The sequence below is a fragment of the Arachis ipaensis genome, chromosome B01 (genome assembly GCF_000816755.2).
Source record: "Arachis ipaensis cultivar K30076 chromosome B01, Araip1.1, whole genome shotgun sequence".
In the NCBI taxonomy this organism is placed as follows: domain Eukaryota; kingdom Viridiplantae; phylum Streptophyta; class Magnoliopsida; order Fabales; family Fabaceae; genus Arachis; species Arachis ipaensis.
This window is the reverse complement of record NC_029785.2, coordinates 119,472,959-119,484,761: the sequence shown is the minus strand read 5'-3', so window position 1 is coordinate 119,484,761 and position 11,803 is coordinate 119,472,959. Positions and strand designations below refer to the sequence as shown.

Below are 11,803 nucleotides of genomic sequence, written 5' to 3'. Positions count from 1 at the left end.
TGAAGAAGAGAGAGAATTTGTTAATTTTAGAAGAAAAAATTTATTTTAATTATAATGAAAGAATATCTCATGACATATTTTAGTTTGTCAAATTAAAAATATAAAATATAAAATATAAATTATAAGTTATATATAGAGTGAGAAGGAAAGAGAGAAGAGAATGTGAGAGAGGTAGATAAGATGATGAAGGAAGAGAGTTTATTAATTTTTGAGAAAAATATTTTATCTCAATTTTAATGAGAGAATGTCATGTGACACATTATAGTTGTTAAATTAGTGATATAGAATAGCTATATTTTAATTGTCAAATTTATAATTAGTCATTGATAATGATATATAAGAGAGATAGAGTAGGTGGAGAAATAATAAAGATAAAGAGAGAAATTAAAGAGAGAAAGAGGAGAAAAGAATTCATTAATTTTGGAGAAAAAGATTTAATTTCAATTGTAATGAGAGAGTGATATGTGACACATTTTTGTTATAAAATTATTAGTATATAATAAATAAATAATAATACATTAATTACACCTTTAATAAAACAGTATCGTGTGACATATTTTAGTTGTTAAATAGTAATATAATATAGTTATATTTTAATTTTAATTTCAATATTTCAATTTCAATTTTAATTGTAATTAAAGAATGTCATATTGCATATTTTCATTGTTAAAGTTGTAATTAGCCATTGATAATGATATATAAGAGAGATAGAGTAGGTGGAGAAATAACAAAGATAGAGAGAGAAATTAAAGAGAGAAAGAGGAGAAAAGAACTCATTAATTTTAGAGAAAAAAATTTGATTTCAATTGTAATGAGAGGGCGATATGTGACACATTTTGGTTATAAAATTAGTAATATATACTAAATAAATAAATAATAATACATTAATTACACCTTTAATAAAACAGTGTCATGTGACATATTTTAGTTATTAAATAGTAATATAATATAGTTATATTTAAATTTAAATTTTAATATTTTAATTTCAATTTTAATTGTAATTAAAGAATGTCGTATTGCATATTTTGATTGTTAAATTTGTAATTAGCCATTGATAATGATATATAAGAGAGATAGAGAGAGAAATTAAAGAGAGAAAGAGGAGAAAATAACTCATTAATTTTGAAAAAAAAAATTGATTTCAATTATAACAAAAGAGTGACATGTGAGATGTGACACATTTTAGTTATAAAATTAGTAATATATAATAATTAAATAAATAATAATATATTAATTAAAAGTATTTATGGTATTCAATTCTAAATTTTAGATGCATATATATTAGAATTATTTTCGTAACAACAACTAATGAAAATAGTTTGACCAGATTAAATTTATAGACTTCATGCAACTTCAGATCATTCTCTTTTTAAATAAGCGTCATCATCCGTTATCCATATAATGCCGTAAGGCATGAATAACCACATTTAGCTCAATAATAAATTCAACTTTCCTATGAAAGATAACTTCACCCACATTCTAATAGCTTTTAGTTATAATATATAAGAATATCCAATTATCCTTTAGCAAAATAAAGTTTACTGTCTCTATTGTGTTGAATTTTTATATCCATCTGAATCATCGAAACAATTCGAAATAAAACATGATGGATGTGATACATGGTAAATAATTGTGGTAAAAGACAATTCTACTGCAAGGATAAAAGAAAACAAATTAAGTAAAAACACTCATTATATAATTAAAAGAAGAAAATTAAGGTTGAATTTATAAAAGAATGAAAAAAATTCTAATTTATACCTTAAGAAAGATCAATTTCGATAAAAAAAAATGCATTATTATTGTATGAAATGGTTAAGAAAAGAAGATTAAAAAATAAAACAAAAATTTTTGGCTCTCGACATGCTTGATGCTAACGTAAAAATCATTAATCATATAAAGACTAATTATGTATGATTGACAATTAGTATAATTAGAATGATTGAGAATTAGTACAACTATTTATTAATTGTTGATTTTATATAATTATAAAGAAGATACTTTTCTAAAATAAGTTGAGAAGAGAGAAGTATATATACTGGCACCAGAATACGCCACGTCAGGCGTTAGCATTCTTGGCGCTAGAATACAATCCGTTGTAGAATAATATAATGATAATGATATTACTAAATTGCTTCATATATAAATAGAAAGGTTAAGTATGATTTTTGTTCCTAAGATATAGGCTAAAAATTTTATTCGTCCCAACATTTTTTAGCATATAAAATTGTCTCTAAAGTTCAGTTTGGTTTTAAAATCGTCCTTTTGGACAAAAATATCCTTCTTTCCCAATTTATCCTAATCCCTCATCTTCCATATTCGCTGCAACGAAAGGAGAGTAGAAAGGTAGAGACACTTGCGGTAGCGACATGGGCAAGTAGACTTGCAGGCGACAGCGACGCGGGCGGACAGAGACGCAGGCGGCACCGACTCGGGCAGGCAGAGACGCGTGCGTCAGCGATTCAGGCAGGCATAGACGCGCGCGGTAGTCTGAGTCTCATTGCGGTGGTTGCCCCCCATTCGTGCTCCCTCAAACTTTGTGCTTCAGCCTCTCGTTGCATAATGTTTTGAGTATCTGGTGATGATTTTTGTTGTTATTTATGCTAATTCTTCTTCTTCAAATTCTGTTAGTTTTTTGTTCTTGTTGTTGTTGATTCACTTCGTTCATCCCTCTTTCTTTCTAGTTTAGTCTCTGAAAAATTATAAAATTTGTGTGAGAAATTAATTTTGTTGATTCTTGAATTCTTGGCGTATATGTGAGAAATTGTGAAAATTGGTGTTGCTGTGTGTGAGAATTTGGTGATTCTTAAACAATGGTGGATATGAGAGAGTGAGAGTCACTATGTAAATTGGGAAAGGATAATTATGTCCGAAAATTAGAGAAAGGACGATTTAAAAAATTAAATTGGACTTTAGGAACGATTTTGTATGTAAAAAAAGATTGGAGACGAATAAAGTTTTTAGCCTAAACTTTAGGGACCAAAATCATACTTAACTGTAAATAGAACATTACATGTATACTTTTATCAATCAAATATAAATTCTGGGGAGAGTCGTAAAAACTAAGTTAGGTTGGTCCAGTGGTTAGCTCATTAGTCTGTTTAAACAAGTGTCGAGGGACCTTGTGCATGCAGCAATCCATCGACCAGCGACAAACCCTTAAATGGAGCTCAATATTGCAGCAAATTAGTCCTTGACCTGCCTGGTTGAGAAATACCGTAAAAAACAAAAAAAAATATAAATTCTAAGTTCAATTGAAAATATTTTGGTTCTTTTCACCCAAACACGCTCTGAATACTGAATCAAATTAAAAAAGACAAATTAGTTTGTTAGCCAATGAGTCAACGACTCTGCCTAACCGATACGTTACGTCCATTGGGAACTTTTCATAACCGAAACTAATAAAGACAAAACAATCCAAGAGGAGGAGTTGGCAGAAACACAGTATTCAATTAGCAATACAGAATAGAAGCAACGGAAAAGATCTATTCTTTAGTTAAAATTCCACTAATATTTTTCGACAGTGTTGGTTGGTTCAAATCTCGTTAATTGATATAAGATTTTGTCAGCAATATAATATCATAATCATAATATGGAATTCCCTAAAAAAAAATCTTTCCTTTTTAAGTTATAATTCCTTAATAGGTATATTTAAAAAGAGGATTTTGTCATGGCACCTATTCTTGTAATAAAAGTATAAATTTTTTAATAAATATCTCTAAAATATTCGTTAATAAAATTCTTAAATAAAGTGAATAAAAAAAAAGCAATGTAATAAAAGAACGAGATGGACGTGTTTGGCAGTTAGGATGTGCCTTAGATCTAATTATTGTGAGTGCATAATGAACGGTATGAACTCATGAAGAGAGTTAGGCGACCCTTTCAAAACCGTAGAATTTTAGTAACAAACAATTCAATATTCAAAGTCTCCCATGGATCTTTTTCTCTCTCTCTCTCTAAGCAAACAAAACTATAAGTGTTTGCGGTCTCCAAGAAATTCCACAAAAATAAAAACAATAATGATTATGATTAGGTTACTAACGTGAGTCCTACATTTGTCTAGGGTGTGGCACTTCTTAATTGCCCCCGTTGATGGTGCTTATTGTTTTAATTTGTGATTTGTCCCTTGCTCATTGGATCCACAATCTCCTTTTAACAATTGAAAGCTTGCATAGTTTTTTTTTTAATGGTTATTAAAATCGAATCGGTAAATCGGTAATCTAACTCAATCATATGATTAGATTATTGGGTCATTAGTTTAATTCATTGTTTTAAAAATCGAATCGGATCAGTCGGTTTAATCGGACTGGAAATCGATCATCTAATCGGTTTGGTTGAAGTGCAAAATCGTCTGACAAAAAAATCGGTAAAAAACCGGTCGAATCGGCAGTCGATAAACCGTTTAAATCGAATGGTTTTTTTTTTCGGTTTTCAATTTTAAAAAAATGAAAAAATAAAAAAATATATAAACCCTCCTCCATTTTCTCTCTCTCACTCACGCACAAGACCCAACCCTCCTCTCTCTCTCCACTCCACGGAACTCTAGCCCCCTTTTCTTTCTCTCTCCCAGCCAACAGTAGCAGGAGCCACCGCCCAGTGCCCAACGCCGTCGTGCCGATGAACTCGTCTCCTTAGCCAGCGTCTAGCCTCGTCGTCACCGATCCTCTTCTCCTGGATCCCATCTCCTCGCGTCGCTAGGTCTTATCGCCGAACGTGTGGAGGGTGTTGTCGCCGCCGGGTGGAACTGACTGTGGTAGCATCAAGAATCATCGCCTGTGGAAGGTGAAGGTATACTCGTCGCTATCATCGTTTCTCTTCCCCTCACCGTCGTCTCTCTCTTTCGCCATCGATCCCTCTCTCTGTGTCGCCGTTGAGCTCTCGATCTCTCTGTGTCGCCGTCGAGCTCAACGACCCTTCCTCCGGTAAATACTGCTGCTTGAATTATTTTTACTTGTTTTTGTATTTTTGTTAATAATGCTGATTGAGTTGCTGGTTTTACTATTTTAGGGATCTTGATTTGCTGAGTTAATAGTATTGAATTACTGATTTTGATAATTTTTTATTATCCTGAGTTATTGAGTTGTTGATTTTTTGAAATGATGTTGCTATCTGGAATAATACTGTTGCTGTTTTCTGGTTTTCTAATTTGGGTATGGCTGATGTTGTAAGTGAGTGGCAAGTTCATGCGAAGGTTCAGGCTCCCTGAGTACGCCAAGATGGATCAGGTGAAGACATCCATGAAGAACGGTGTTCTTACTATCATTGTTCCCAAGGCAGAAGTTAAGAAACCTGATGTTGAGCACTGGTTAAACAATATAATTTTTCTTAATCCCCCTTCTGGTTTTCAAGCCTGTGTTTGGGTTTTGTTGTGAATTGTGATTGCCTAATATCTATGATGTTCATGTCCTAGAAATATAAATCATATAGTAGTGGTAAGTAAGAAAACAAGATTATTATGATATGAGATGTCATCAAGTATGTAGTGCACGAATGGAACTTTTTCTGTGGCTGTGCTTTGAAAATCCTATCTATGATAAAAATCTTGAAACTAACAATTATGATTTTTGATGATTAGAGTTTTGTTTAGTTAAAAAAGGTGAAATTTTAAATTTTATTAGGATAGAAATTGTTGAATTTAAATATTTGAAATTATATATTTAATTTTTAATAATTTTGTTTAAAATTTATTTAAAACCAGTTGAATTCTGGTCGAACCATTAAACCAGTGAATCAGTTATCTTATCGGTTTATTGACCAGTTCGGTTTTTGTAACCTTGGTTTAAAATGTCCTATTTGAATCTAAAAAAGTTTCATTTAGTTTCAATATAGTTCCATTGTAATGTCAAAGTTAAATAATTAACGGAATATCCTACATGACAGCAGTACAAGAACAAGGTCGATAATTTGGAGAACAAGTATGAGCTACATAGGTACAAAATCAACCGTGAATGCATCAATACATTATTTATCATTTTTCTTACAATTTAAATGAAATATTTTCTATAGAACTAAGGAGAATGATAAATAAATGTATGGATGCATTCACAGTTGATTTTGTACCTTTGGAGATTGTACTTGTTCTCCAGATTATCAACGGTAACAACTCTAATAATAATACAAATAGTAATGCTACTAATCATAATAATAATAATAATAATTGTTACCTGTATTGACGTATTTAGAAAATTCTGATGATGTATGCATGTCATCAAAATTTAAAAGTATGCATGAAAAATAACTCTCCAGATGAATGTTGATCCGCTAGTATATTTGCAACACGAGCAACATCTTCTTCAACTATTATATCCTCTTCCTCCACATTTTCAGTTGGACTAACAATTTTATAATTATCTTTAAACTTTGTCACTTTAGTATTATAACCCGTCTAGTTTATGTTAGGTTCTAGAAAATCAACATCATCGATTTTTTCGAACTCAACATACAACTCAATAAGTGAGGCCTGTGTTCTACTTTGGTAGTAAGTAAAAAATATTCCTTACGTACTAGCTTCATCAGCCACACACATTATTTGAAATAGAATGAAACCGCCAAATACTAACACATGTTGCCTATATAAAATATTTGTTGCTCTCTTTAGCACTTGATGATCTACACTTTGAAAAAGTATACTCTTGAGTCCTTCATATGTTATTGAAAGAGGAACAACAATAACACATAGATTCTCATATAAAAAACTCACTCCCTCATGTTTACGAGACAAAAACTGACTATTGTAGTATATTTTTAAGCTAACATAACCTTTCATTTTATATATTCATTACACTCACTCAAAAAAAATTTTCACACTCTCTCAAACTGGAGAACACTTAGAACAAAGCTCTCATAGTAAAACAAAGCTTTCAAGTTCCATTTCTGCATTTCACCACAACTTAGCACTTCTTTTATAGTTGAATTTATATTTTTTTATTCTTACGAGCACAAAATGTCTTTTACTTTTTTACTTTTTCTACAATCGTGAGCGACGTTTTGATCATATAATATTTTAAAAATTTGCCTTTTAACAAAATATCACCGATGTTTTTCTTTTTGTGAATTAAAAAAAATCAAACATGAAAAATTTTTAAAAAATTCTTTGATATGAAAACATCGCTGCCATTTTTCATTTACGTAATTAAAAAATTATTATTTTCACACAAAACGTCATCGACGTTTTATTCCTTTCAAATTAAAATATCCAAATCTCTCCCATAGTAGAAAGAGGATCATGCACTCAGCTCAAATCTACAAAAAGCCAAAAACTATCCTTATGCAATTATCATTTCTCTCGGGTGAACTAAATTACTTTTTTTAATAATATTAATTTTGAGTTGTTGGGTTTACTGATTCTGATGATTTTGAGTTGCTGGGTTTAATGATAGTATAATACTGATTTTGTTAATTGTTTCTTGTTTTAAGTTGCTGATTTTTTGAGTGAGTTTTGCTTATGGTTAAATTTTTTTGGCTGTATGATTATGATTTGTGATGATTAGTGTCTTTGTTTAGTTGAAAACTTGTTTGTTAATGTTGTTCTTTTAGTGGTAGAACATTATGTGCTTGTCACTTATGTGCATTTTGATTTTTTTTAGTTACAAATTTTGATGTTTGAAGTTGTTTGTAAATTTTTAAAGACAAATTATGGATAATTTATTATGGGTAATTGTGAAATTTTGAATTTTATTAGATTGAAAATTATTGAATTTAAATATTTAAGATTATATATCAAATTTTTAATTGTTTTATTTAATTTATAGTCAGAACCAAACCGGTAATCAATCCGGTCATATGACCGGGTCACTAGTTCAACCGGTGGATCACTAATTCACCTGGTTAACCCGATCATAATTAAAAATAAAATAAAATTATATAAATAAAATTAAAATAATGTCTTAAAATTTAAAATATAAGTCTTTACAAATATTAATAATTTAATATCAATTTTTAAACATTACGAATGATCTAAAAAAATATAATAAATTAGTCTCTAGTACAAAATACTTTTTCAATTTAAATCAACAAAGGTGAGTGAAAGATAACACAATCAGTAAATCAAGTCCAAGGAGTGACCTCAAAGTCGGCATCAATATCTTCATAGGATAAATTTGAAATTTGATCAACATTTCCTTCATTTTGATTTACATCCATATCTTCCATAGCATTGTTACTCAATCCATCATTATTTTGATCATCTTCCAAATTTAATTGATTTACATGGTGTATTTTTCACAAATCAATATCAAGAATAATTCATAATAGCAACTCACAATTAAAATATTCAAGCAATTGAAAAATATACCAAAATCTTCTAAAGTTGGTTGAATTAACATATTTGCTAAATCATATCATAGAGCATCGACCTTTTCAGGAGTTGAAAATGATGATAAATCTTCCAATATCCAATTCAAATGATCATCAAATGCATAAAGACAAATTGGATCATAGTTCTGCTTTCTCATTTGATTCCTATGTTATCAATTTATATAGTTACTAAACTAAAGATTAAATTTTAATGAACAATAATTTTAAAAGTAGGTAAATATTTAAAGAAAATACTTTTGTTGTAGTCTCAAGTTATAATTAACGAAAACAATATCATTAAACTTTTGATGTTCTAACCATTTCTTTTTCTTTGTATGGATGTGTTAAAAAATACTTTAATTTCGCTCACAACCCGAAGAACTACAAGTTCAAAAATACCTTTGCTGATGATGCTTGTTCTTGAGATGGTGGCGTGTTTGATGGTGTTTGAGATGAAGACATTTTTAAAATTCTAGCAAAAAAATAAAAGATTTTCAACCACAAAAGATTTATCTAAGTAAGTTTTTAAGCAACACAGCAACAACCACCAAAGTTCACTAATGATAATCAACAACAAATTTAACTATTCAACCAAAGTTCACTAAAATTTCCTCAAGTTCAACAACAACTTTAAAAAATCAAATACAACAGTAGCAACTACCAGATTCAACAACAATTATAACTAAAATTTACTCAGATTCACCAACAACAACTCTAAAAAGACAACATTCAACAAATAAAAAGAACAGCAATAATTATAACCTAATTTTTTGAATGCATTAAAAAATTGAGAAATATAGACAAGAGAGAGCATGAGAGAGAGAGCGAGAGAGCATGTGAGGGGGGAAACACTGAGCGAGGTAGACTTAGGCTGTTTCAATGGGGTACAAAGGATCCTAGGATTTGGAATCGGAAAGAATATTATCGCCTGGAAAAAGAATCTTTTTCTGTCTTTGTTGATAATCTACCGGAAGATATTTCAAAGAAGGAATTGTACCACTTGTTTGAATGGACGGGCATAATCATTGATATATACCTCTCACAAAAATGTAAACAGGGTTTGGTTTATCTTTTTGCTTTTGTACGATATACGACGAAAGGGGCCACTCTGAAAGCAATCACGGAGATGAATCGTATGAGGTTACGAGGGAAGTTATTGTCTGTTGGTGAAGCAAAATTTAGAAGACAATTACAAGAGCGGGAACGAAGGGTGCATGTGGATTAGAGGGTTTTGTACGAGGGAGGGCATAAAGGAGCTGATAGTGGAAACGAGAGAGAGCCTAAGGAATCTAATAGTGGAAAAGAAGGGGTTATTGCACAAGAGAGCGAGGTGAACAAGGATGAGGCGCAAGCAGCTGACCATAGTAGGAGAAAGAGGGTTGACGCTGCAGTAGCACAGGCGAACTTGGAGTGGTTAGGGAGGAGCGTAGTAGGTAGCAGTTTAAAACCGTTTGACATCCAATCGTTGAAAAGGTCTATTTGCAAGATTGTGCCTCAGGTTGTTGAAGTCAGAGAGATAAGTGCTTGTAAAGCCCTAGTGACGTTTGAAACAGTGAAACATGCAGACGATTCTTTTACGTTCAAACTGGATAGGCTGCTACAATTCTTTCACAGGGTTCGGAGATAGGAAGAGTCCGATCGCTGTGAAACTCGGAGAGTTTGGTTGGAGTGCTACGGAGTGCCACTCCATGTCTGGTAAACAGATACTTTTCAAACCATAGGACGACAATGGGGAGAAATTATTAAATGCGATGTAGACACGGAAGCAGGATCATCTTTTAGAAGTGGACGGCTTCAAGTTGACACTGATGTTTTTGACGTGATTAGAGAGTGGGTGCACATCTCTATTGGTGCTAGTGGTTTTGATGTTTTTGTGAAGGAGTTGGGCTGTGAGGTATGTGGTGCAGAAAATATGGTTCAGAACCAAGTAGAATATCGCAGATCTTGTTATGAGGATAGTAGCCTGATGGCTGGGGCGGTGCCATGGGATCCGGCGGCTGACATGTTGGTTCCAAACGTGCGGTTGGTAGATGGGGACAAGGATAGAATGGTCATTCCTGAGGTCTTATTTAATGATTTAAATTGTAATTATTCAAATTTGAATAATACCGCTAATATCATGGATTCGATTAGTTCCTATCAGGGTAATGGAAAGGAGGGTTTTGAGGGATATGGTTTAAATGAGGAGGAGGGGTCGGAGAGGACAGTTACGCAGGATTTAAACAGGTGTGGAGATGAAGTATTTCATGCTGTTATAAGGAAAGAGGGCTTGAATCAAATGGGCTGCTCTTATTATTGCCGAAATAGGGCTGGTTTTGAGAGTAAGGGAGAGTTGGGCTTGGAGTTGAGTGGCCCAAATCAAAATGGTTTGGAAATGGGGCTTCGGGTTGAAGAAACTCAGCAAGATGGGAGGGAGGATGCGGAAGGGGCTAGTACGGGCTGGGGATTGGGCCTATGGAAGGATGAGTTAGGAAATGAAGAGAGGCTGGGTGTGAGCCGACGAGGATCATGGCATGACAGAGAGGGAGAAGCAAGCTGAGCAGGGACAGTGGCGGACTGATAAGCGTGGTCTTTGTGCTATGAGGGGTGACCCAAAGGTTGCCGATGAGGACTATGGCATGATGGTGAGGGAGAAGCAAATCGAGCAGGGACCGTGGCGAGCTGATAAGCGCGGTTCCATGGCTGATCCTGCATCCGACGCCATAAGGAACGATCAGGCTGGGAACGGAGAGTTGAGGGCGCTGCGGGTGGTGGCTGCAACAAAGGCTTCGAAGGAGACGGCTGAGGATGGGGGGAGAAAGCTTGCATGTGACACCAGTTCGGGTAACCCAACACAAGCATCTGAGAGTCCGATAGCTGTGACAAGGGACACAAGGATAAACACAGAGGTGCACAATGGGGATGCTGGATCAAGGGAAGCAGGGGACGTTGCCAGGGAAGAGCCGGAGGAGGAGCAACGAGAGGAGACAGTTGATGGCAGAAAAATGAAACAAGAGCAGATAAAGGAAAATCAGGAAACCTGGGCATTGGCGGTGGAATCAGGTGCGGTTTTATATGATGAGGAGGTGGATATCATGGCAATTTTACAGACACAGAATGAAGAATTAGCAACGAAGAGAAAACTGGCAAAACAGAAAGAGAAGTTCAGACGGAGTCGGCCTAAGAACCACAATAAGGTGAGTAAAAATGTTTTTAAATGAAGTTTGGTTGCTAGAATATTAGGGGGTTGAGGGGGGACGGAAAATTCAGTATGATTAAATCGTTGAGGAATAATTATAAGCTAAACATGTTAGGGTTGATTGAAACTAAGAGGCAACAGATATCTAAATTTGATGTTGCAAGAATTTGGGGCTGCAGTAGTGTGGGATGGGAGTCTGTAGAGTCTGTGGGAGCTTCTGGGGGCTTACTGCTAGTTTGGGATGATAAGATGTTTAAATCCAACAACTGCTATAAGGGGGAGAGGTGGCTGTGCATTGAAGGAGTGTTGACAAAAAATAATTTTCATTGTGCA

At 33.4% G+C, this 11,803-nt stretch overlaps 1 long non-coding RNA gene across 1 annotated transcript; it reads left to right on the top strand.

Annotated features, from left to right (window-relative positions):
- On the top strand, positions 4,802-5,404 carry LOC110272226. The gene is made up of 2 exons (XR_002363276.1): positions 4,802-4,919; positions 5,167-5,404. It is a non-coding gene; the product is annotated as an uncharacterized LOC110272226 (long non-coding RNA).